Here is a 9,019-nt window from a genome sequence, read left to right as displayed (position 1 = left end):
ATAAGTGAGTCGTTTTTAGTGACGGTGGCAGCACTAGCTGGAGAAAGGGAAGAAAGGGTGTCAAACTAAAAAAGGGAGAAAAGGAGAGCATGGCTGTAAAACTCTTCTCAGTTTGTTGTAAGGAAAGATTTGAATCTGCTATACCTGTCAGCAAAGCCATAAAAAAAGATGGACCATCTTATTATAGATTATATAGCTCTCTGAGTTTTTATGATTTCACTGACAGCCAAACGCCAAATGAAGACTCTCTTTTTTTCCTCTCTTCCAATGTACATGAGGTGTTTTATAGCCTAGCTCTCTTCTCCCTTGTGGTTTTATCTCTCCATACTTGTTATGGCTGTCCCCGCTGCCCGCCTCCCCTCCCCAAGCTCTCCCTATTCCCCCTCTGCCTCCATTTAAATGAGTTGCCAACATTTTCTGCTGAATATGCTAATACTTTGCCTTCTCTCTCTTTTTTTTCTTTTCTTTTTTTCTTTCCCCTCTTAAAAAGCTACCTTGAAGTAGATATATGTAGGCTGGTGAGAGGTCTGAGGCCGTACTGTATCTGGTTGTGTAGCAACAGTTCTGCCTGCCACCACAGCAAGCTCAGATAATCATTGCAATAATTCTCTGATTTTGTTTTGAGATATTGTTATGGGATCAGACCAGTAAATAAGAACGTGTGGCATTCCTGCAGTCAATCATTGGGGTTCACACTTAAGTTAAAAGTTTCAGCAAAGTTTACTATTTTCACCATATCCACAGCTATGAATCCTGTGCTTGGGAACTTCTAGAGCTGATTTATATGATGTGTGGATACACGTATCCTTTCACTGGTTCTTCAGTGCAAGCTTCTGATAATAATTAATTCAGCTTTTTAAAGCACTTATTAATTAGGTACAGAATTTATAATAGTATACCTAGGGGGGAAAAAAAAACCTGAGTGCAGCTGAAACCTTAATTACTTATACAGGAACAAAATATGAATGCTGAAGAGGACTCATTTAGGAGACTAATTTGAAACTGTAGTCTCACTTTTTCCCTCCTTGTCATTATCTTATGCCTGGAAAATAATTTTTGCCTCTTTTGGGTTTGGAATAAGGAGTAAAAATGCAAAAAGTAATTGGAACATCAATTAGTTTTTCTAAATAAAAAGTTATTAAAAGGTGCTCTAATAAGACTTGGAACACTACAGCTGATCAAACTCTTCAGCAAAAGCGGTAATAAGCCCATGTGAGGGCTTACTCAATTTTTAAAGTTTTAATTGATTCAGTATGTTTGCTTAATACTGAGTGCAAGTTTTCTTATTGTGATCCAACAGTTCTGTTTTTGTGTCCGGTTAGAAACTAAGGATGAGTAAAATGACTCAAAATGAAATTAAGCTCTTAGGAGTGTAAATAAATCTTGAGTTTGTTTTGCTTCCAGTATGGAATAATGTTGTTTGTTTTTTAGATTTGTCAAATCATGGTATGTCATAATCAAAATCTTCAGAAAAAGTCTGGCAAAAAAAATGGTGTGATGAGGACAATTCATTCACTGGAAAGACAGATAAAATGAAAGCACAAAACAAAGCTTCGTAAAAATTGTTACATTTTCTTTTAAACTCTTGTGCATAGAAATAGAGAATTGCTTTCTGAATTCCAGATATATACTCCTTTGAAAGGTCTTTTCTTAAAATTGATTTCAGTTCTTCTTGAGATAAACGTTCCTTTATTCAGAGGGGGAAGAATTATTCAAAATGCTCTGTATTAACCTAGTAGTTCCCACAGAAGCAATTGGTGCTATTAATGTGACCAGAGGTGGATTTATCATGAGGTGTTTCAAAAAGCTGCACCCTACATCTCACTGTGGTTTTGCCCTGGTGAATGGATATTGGGGTCACTGTGCCCCACATGCTCTTAGCTGTAATTTCACTTCAGAGGAGATCCAGTGAAATGATTTGCAGTGCTGTTCCCATCTCCCTGCTGGCACTGGTTGGACTTGTCCAAAACCCAGTCCAGCCTTAAGTCAGGATTGCAGGTTTGCGTCCAGTATCCTGGCAGAAAAATCTCACAGAATTCGGCATGTTTCCCTTATATCTTAAAAGCCAGTAGATAAATAGAAATCATTGCTGCTTTGCTGCCACTAATCATGGTGCCTCATCTATGTATTCTTCTAATCGATGAAGTCTTTTGTAATAAATATATCACTTTGACGAGGTTGCCTCACTTTAATGGGAACATTTTGCAGCTAACCAGCAGAGACAAAAAAAGACACTTGTCCCTGTCAGCGCTTTTGCATCCTGCTGCCTTTCTCTAAATAGCCTTCCCAGCTTTAATTGACAATTTCCACGTGCATTTACAACTAGACGTTGTGGAATGCTCATTTTCACATCATTGAATGCAGTTACCTTCTTTCCACATAGATCTTGTTGGTGACTGGAGGGGGTAAATCTCTTGATCCATGAAAATGTCTGTCCTCTCTGGTAGGAAAAACCCCACCTTGGAGTCGGAGAGGTGATTTGGGTGGCTGCCCAGGAGTATGGCATTGCACCAGTAGTCCTAACTCTTCCCTTGTTCTCATCATATGCTATCTGTGCTTCACCCTCTTACAACCGTGTGCTGATTACCCCATAGCGTAAGCAGCAACAGAGGATCCTCAGCTGTGCTGTGATATTGGCAACTAGCCACTTAAACATGTGTGTCCTGGAACAGAGACAGAAATTGCCAGTAATTACACCCATTGACATCTGTACCACTGATTGTGATACGTGGCAAAAACCCAGGAGCTTCAGAAATGCCGCTTGAAATTCAGAGCCAGCTGTTGAGCTCTGCTGCTGACCCTTTCTGAGGGTGTTCTGCTGGAATGGACAGGAACGCTTTTCTTTTGATTAGAGTTACCTCCAATTTAGCTAGCTTTAGGATTTCCATCTTTAAAAACAAAAAGGCGCTAAAGAGTTGAATATCAAGAATTGTGATTCTAATGACTATGCATGAAACTCTAGACTATCCTTTTAGATTATGTATTGCATCACCTCTTCTGACATGTTCAGAGGATGTGTGCCTTGGCTAGTGTACAGGATCTATTGTCACACAGGAGTAACGTCCATGGGTATTTGCAAATCTAGTTACCTTCTTTGATTACTTTGGTCCACAATTATAAAACATGATTTCCAATCTACAGCTTGTAAGTTTTTTCTTTATTTAGCTGTAACATTGCTTCATGTAATAAATCTGTTTTGTTTCTTTTTTTAAAAAAAAAAACAAACAAACACAAAAGCCTCCATTGCAGTTAATCTCTTATGAAAGAGACATTTAGAAACTGTCTTCTGGCCTTGATTATCTATGTAATGTCTTTGATGCGCCACAGTTTCCACAAAGGATGATGTCGCTATTAATCTAGTAAAAAAATCAGCTCTGGAGGGGTGCAATATGATAGAAGGAAGCAAATATAACAACCTCCCAGTCATGACATATGGGAGAATCTTTGACTATAAAATTTTCTTAGTAGTATCATAAAGGAGCTCTCTTCTAGCAACATGCCTTAGGAGAGATTTATTACTTCCAGTTAATTTCTGAATATAAGCAAATATCATGGGTAATTTTCAGGACTACATGTAAGAGGTTTAATACAACTAAATTTGAAATATACCATAAATATTAATGTATTGGAAGCTGGGGCTTGTGTGCCTGAGGTCTGAGATTCACTGAGTCACCTAAAGCAAAAGTCTTCAAACTTAGTCACCTGGAGCTGGAGACTTTGATGCTTTTTTTTAAAAAATGTACATGGGTACTTTTATCATGTGGGGACTAAGCACGGAATATTAGCATGTAATAAACTCAAAGAACTTGGAGACTTTAAAATAATAATAATAAAGCTGTAGTATATAAACACAGGGCATTGAGGAATAGCACTGAATCTGCTTTCCACCTGCTGTGTGAGGTATCCAGATACAGATGTGTTTCAGGGCATAAGGGAATATTGTACTTTGATTTATTTCAACAGATAGCATTATCTTTATGGAAATCTTAATAGTCATCCCTTTCAAAAATGTACATTGAGAGTTTTTTTCATTAGCATTCGTATCTTACAGATTTTAATTTTATGTGTCTTGTTTTCCTCTTAATACATCAGCAGCCCGACTGCTGCTGATGTCACAATTAATTTTATAAATCTTCACATTTTTCTCTTCTGTCACTCCAACATAGAGGATGAATCTGTGATAGACTCACCAGCTGGTAGAGGTGATAAAATACCGAGTTACAATTTAATAAATAATGTTAATGTATATTTATATCTATATATGTTCTGACAGATAAATTGAACCCATTTGAAGTAGTGGTCTGTCAACTTTCCAAGGTGGAAAAAGCTGATATATCTATTCTTGAGCTTCTGTTCCAATGACGGTTGTCACAGTTTAAAACAAACGCAGCTTGTTGTGTTTTGGGGTGAGAAAATAAGGTGTGCTGCAACGTGTGGGCTAGAAAATACCTCCGGGTTTGTTCAAGGAGATCATGGTTAAAGACTGCTTTTAAAAATTTGATTCCTTGCCAATTAGCTCCTAAGCAGGCAGCAGCGTTATCACACCTGCATTGCCTAAAGCCCCTCTTTAGAGCAAGGACTGTACTTCAGGTTACAGATGTTCCCAGTTGCAGTTTTTAATATGACGGCAGGTCCCCTCTGTTTAGATGTTCTTTGATAAGGGTGCCGTCCCGGGCTGTTGCACAGCCTTCCTGAAAAAGTAGGGGTTTGCATGTTGTTTTGAAACAAAGAATCGACTGTTAGGAACTTGTGCCCAAATTATGAGACACTTTTTTAGGACCCGCATGAATTCTTTGGGAAGGAGACCGAGCTCTGATTGCTGCCCTGTATCAGCAACTTCCCCTCCCGTCCTCCTGCATTGATCTCTCTCATATAGTAACATAGCTCTTCTTTTCTTGCATTTGTAGCTGTCGGTCCGTTTACAAGCTATAGACTCGGCTGCAAAGGAACGATGATCTTTTTTTCCTCTACATTGCAAAATACAGGAATTAGTTTGGGGTAGGATCATTCAGATCTAAAACCAGTGGCAAAGAAATTTAAGGGACGAAAGTATCATCCAAATAAAACCTGATCAGCTGGGGGGTTTTTTGGGAGTGGGGGGTGGGGTTTGTTGGTTCCTCCTCACCCTCCCTTCCCATGATCTGTTCAAAAAAATCAGTCTGCTGATCAATTATGCTTTCAATTTTGGACAGAGTGACCAAAGATCAAGCGTCATTTTTTCCTTCACTTTGTTTTATTTTTATATTTTTTTCCTTTACTCAGTGCCATGTTAAAAATCCTATGATGTCATATAAATTGAATCCGGTTTTTTGAGCTTCAAGAGGCATACTTACCAATCTTCTGATAATTAATTGTATTATTATTCCTCCTCACAAAATTGTTGGGGTTTTTTTCTTTTTTCTTTTTTTGTGTGGTTTTTTTTTTTTAACATATCTGCCTCAAGTTAGCAATGGGCTTTTTCTGCTGTTCTTGGTGTTAATGTCATAGCTCTATTCAAATCAAGAAATATACTGCGTTCTTTGAGATGGACATAATACACCTCTGCTCTAATGTATCAAATGAGTTTTGAGTATATATTTATAATTAAAGATGTCTGTGTTTTGCTCTGATTCCAATTAGTGACAAACTAATGCATCAGTTGTATCTTATTTTCAGTCCATCTCTAGGATTATGTGTTGTTCAAGAGAGTTGTGTATGCAAATTAGAATTATTTGTTTACTTTAACAATGAAATGCTAATTAAAAGACAAAAATATTATTATCACTATCAAACAGTTTTTGGGACCAAACTGCCTTTTGGTCACGGGAAGGACCAGGACTATTAGGAGTAACCTTATTTTTTTAAATCAAAAAATAGGTATCAAGCATAAAAGTAAACATGTCTTAACTGATAGGTAGCTGCAATGCTCTCTCTGCACCTGTAATTGTTAGAATTAGTACCTGTTCTGTATCAAACTGCAAACCTTTATGTTTTACTTATCAAACTATCTGTGTCTCTTCTATATTTCTGAAGCTCCTTGTACAATAGCTACAGCAGCTACAGGTGCGTGAGGTCATCTCGTGCACAGCGGTCAATCATTTCGTTTGCCTTTTTCTGCCTTTTTTTTAATCATTCTGTTTGTAGTGGAATCAGTCGCCTGCTTCTGGAACTTGATGTCATAGCGATTTCTTAATAATCGTGTATTAGACTGTTTGAGCTCTGATGCTGAACTCAGGGTTAGATCTCTCTTATCTTCACTTCCCTTTCTTATGAGTTCACTGTACCTGAACACTGAGCTCCTCGGGAGGTTTCACATTCTAACGTTCACGCTAGCCACACAGGTTTTAGAATCCAACTCTGGCACGACTGCCTTGGTGGGGTATCCTGAAAATCCAACGTGAGCTTTATGGGAAGTACCTGCAAGGTGCAACGCTGCCAACAAAAGTGCAAATGGAGTTTGGCACCAAAGAAATAGAAGCTCATGGTTTTATTTATATGGTTAAAACGTGTATTCAGCAGTAAGGAGCGTGCTGCCCTAGCCTGAAGGGACTGCAGTCCCCCGTAGCCTTTCACCTCTTGCTGAGAATGCTACTTAGTGCTTCTTGTGGTCATGGCTTTTTACAGCTGGGATTCTTGCCAGCTGGAAATTTCCCGAGACCACAAATCCATTTCACTTAAGCCGGCGTACATCCATCAAATGCTAACAACATATGCTATACGCTCTCATTTGTTCTATCCAGTTGCTGTTTGTAGAGAAGTTTGGATGGAGAAGGGCATGGGTCTGAATAGGTTCTACCATTCTTTATAACATAAACAGTCTAAAAATAGATATATATATTGCACCTAATAACCTCTCCCTCAGGCAAAACGGTTGTCAGACAGGAGAGCTGAATTGTCATGAGTTATTTATGCATATCAGAAGTCTTCAGTAAATGCCTAGTATGTGGTTTATTGAAACTGCTGTTCACTTGAGGGCAAGGCTCTATTATTTTTCAGGAGCTGCAAATTTCTACTCGTGTGAAAGTAATTATTGATAACTTCTTCTCATCCCTCAATTTATCTGGTCCCTGTGACTAGAGTGCTTTATGGACTTGACAAGAAAAATACAGATTTCCCACTTACAAAGAAAAGAAAGCGGGGGGGGGGTGGGGCGGAGAGGAAGCCACATAAGGGGAGACAGATCATAATTTTAAATGTACCTTAAGAGGCAAATGAATATCAGTATTTCCCGAAATACCTATATGAAGCCATTGCTGATTTTCAGTAAACTTCAGATTTTCACAGAATTGAACTCTGGTCTACAGACTGTACATCTGCTAGACTCTTCACTGTCCACGCTTTTGTTTTCAGGCCCTGAACTTTGTCTGTGAGAAGATACTCACAAACGTTCAAGTACAGGGTTTCTATGGAAATTATTTCTACTTAAGAAGCAATACTATTTCTCTTTTATGTACTGGATATGAAAAACAAGTTGACAAAGTGTTGTGGTGGAGAAATTGGCTTTTTAACTTACTGTGCTGGATATTGGAGGCGTAACAGGTTCACAGTAATTCAGCAATGTATCTGCTCTTAAACTGTAAGAATTTGAATGCTTCCTTTTATTGATGGCATGAATATATAGGTTTTGTTGCTGTGAGGGTTTTTGGTTGTTTGGATGTTTTTGTGGGTTTTTTGTTTTGGTTTTTGGGGGGGTTGGTGTGGGGTTTGTTGGTTTTTTTTTTTTTTTTGACCCATTTTTTGGCCACCAGCGTGCAGCTCCATAGATCTTATCCATCACTCTGCAAAACAATGTACTACGCAGGTAGTTGATTCTGAACTCAAGCCCTTGTCCTTGGAGTGCTACAGCCTAATTCTATCACTAATCAAAAGATCTAAATCCCCCCAAAGTATCGGTCTTTGATGTACTGATCTGCAGAGGATCTGTGCAGTCAGGAGAGAATTATTTGTGGGGTCCTGCCCTTCCACTTAAGAAAATGTGGCTAAAGAGCCTAAATCCTGCTCCCTTACTCATGCAAAAGCAGTCATTGACTTGCCTGGTACCACTTGTTTAAACAATCGGGGGGTAGCAGAAACATCTTTAGGGCAATTAACAGATTTCTATCTGTGAACTGAAATCCCACCAACTAATCTGAATTCCTGATTACTGGGAATGTACGATACCCTTTCCTCAGTGGTCGCCTGTGAAAACTGAGCTCTGTAGCTCAGTATGAAATCTTTCCTGGGAAAGTTTTAAAGGAGAAAAGGCAAATGCAAACTCTCTTAGTGCTTGCTGAGTTTGGGTTTAATTCAAAGTCATGTTTTACTGACTGTAGCCAGGGAAGCTTGGGCTACAGGTCTTTTGCAAGGTGAAGCAAGATGAATAGATGAGGCTTCTCAGAGTTCTATCACCTGCAATCTTCTGCCACGGTGCAGTTATAATAAGTGTCTGCTGAAAGACAGCGGGGCAGATTTTGAGTTCTTGGTATTATTCATTATTCGAGCAAATGACATTACAATAACTCAATTTAAAAATTATGGCCAGAAAAAAAACTTGCTACTTGATTATTTGTTGCTACGTGGAAAAATCTTTAGTTATAAACTTTCCAAGATGGGGGGGAAGGGGAAAAAAACCCCCTCTGCTTTTTAGACTTGCATTATAGCAGCCTTACTTTGGCCCAAGTGTAGCTCACAATTGCTGGCTGTATCCATGACACATGTTCTATAACATTAATGGTATCTCATACTTTTTGCTTCAATCACATCTTTTAGGTTACGTATTTTAAGTAAATTTCACAGGCAGAGTTTTGTACATGAGCAGTTCCTCAACATGTAATTGCAGAAATTTTTATGGAATTACACGTCAATCAATAGTGCCGAGGGGGGGTGGTGGTAGGAGAGTAGAAAAATAATAGTAATAAAATGTATAAATGAATGAAATTTCCACTCTTTGATTTGTTCCTCTCTAATACCTTCATTTGATATCTGTAAATAATACAAGAAGACAGAGCATTTTCTGCAGGGAAGACTGAATTTTTTAAAGATCTTTCAATGTTACATTTCT

This window comes from Grus americana, chromosome 4 (assembly GCF_028858705.1).
Source record: "Grus americana isolate bGruAme1 chromosome 4, bGruAme1.mat, whole genome shotgun sequence".
Classification (NCBI taxonomy): domain Eukaryota; kingdom Metazoa; phylum Chordata; class Aves; order Gruiformes; family Gruidae; genus Grus; species Grus americana.
The sequence above is the reverse complement of the archived record's forward strand: the minus strand, read 5'-3'. Positions refer to the sequence as shown.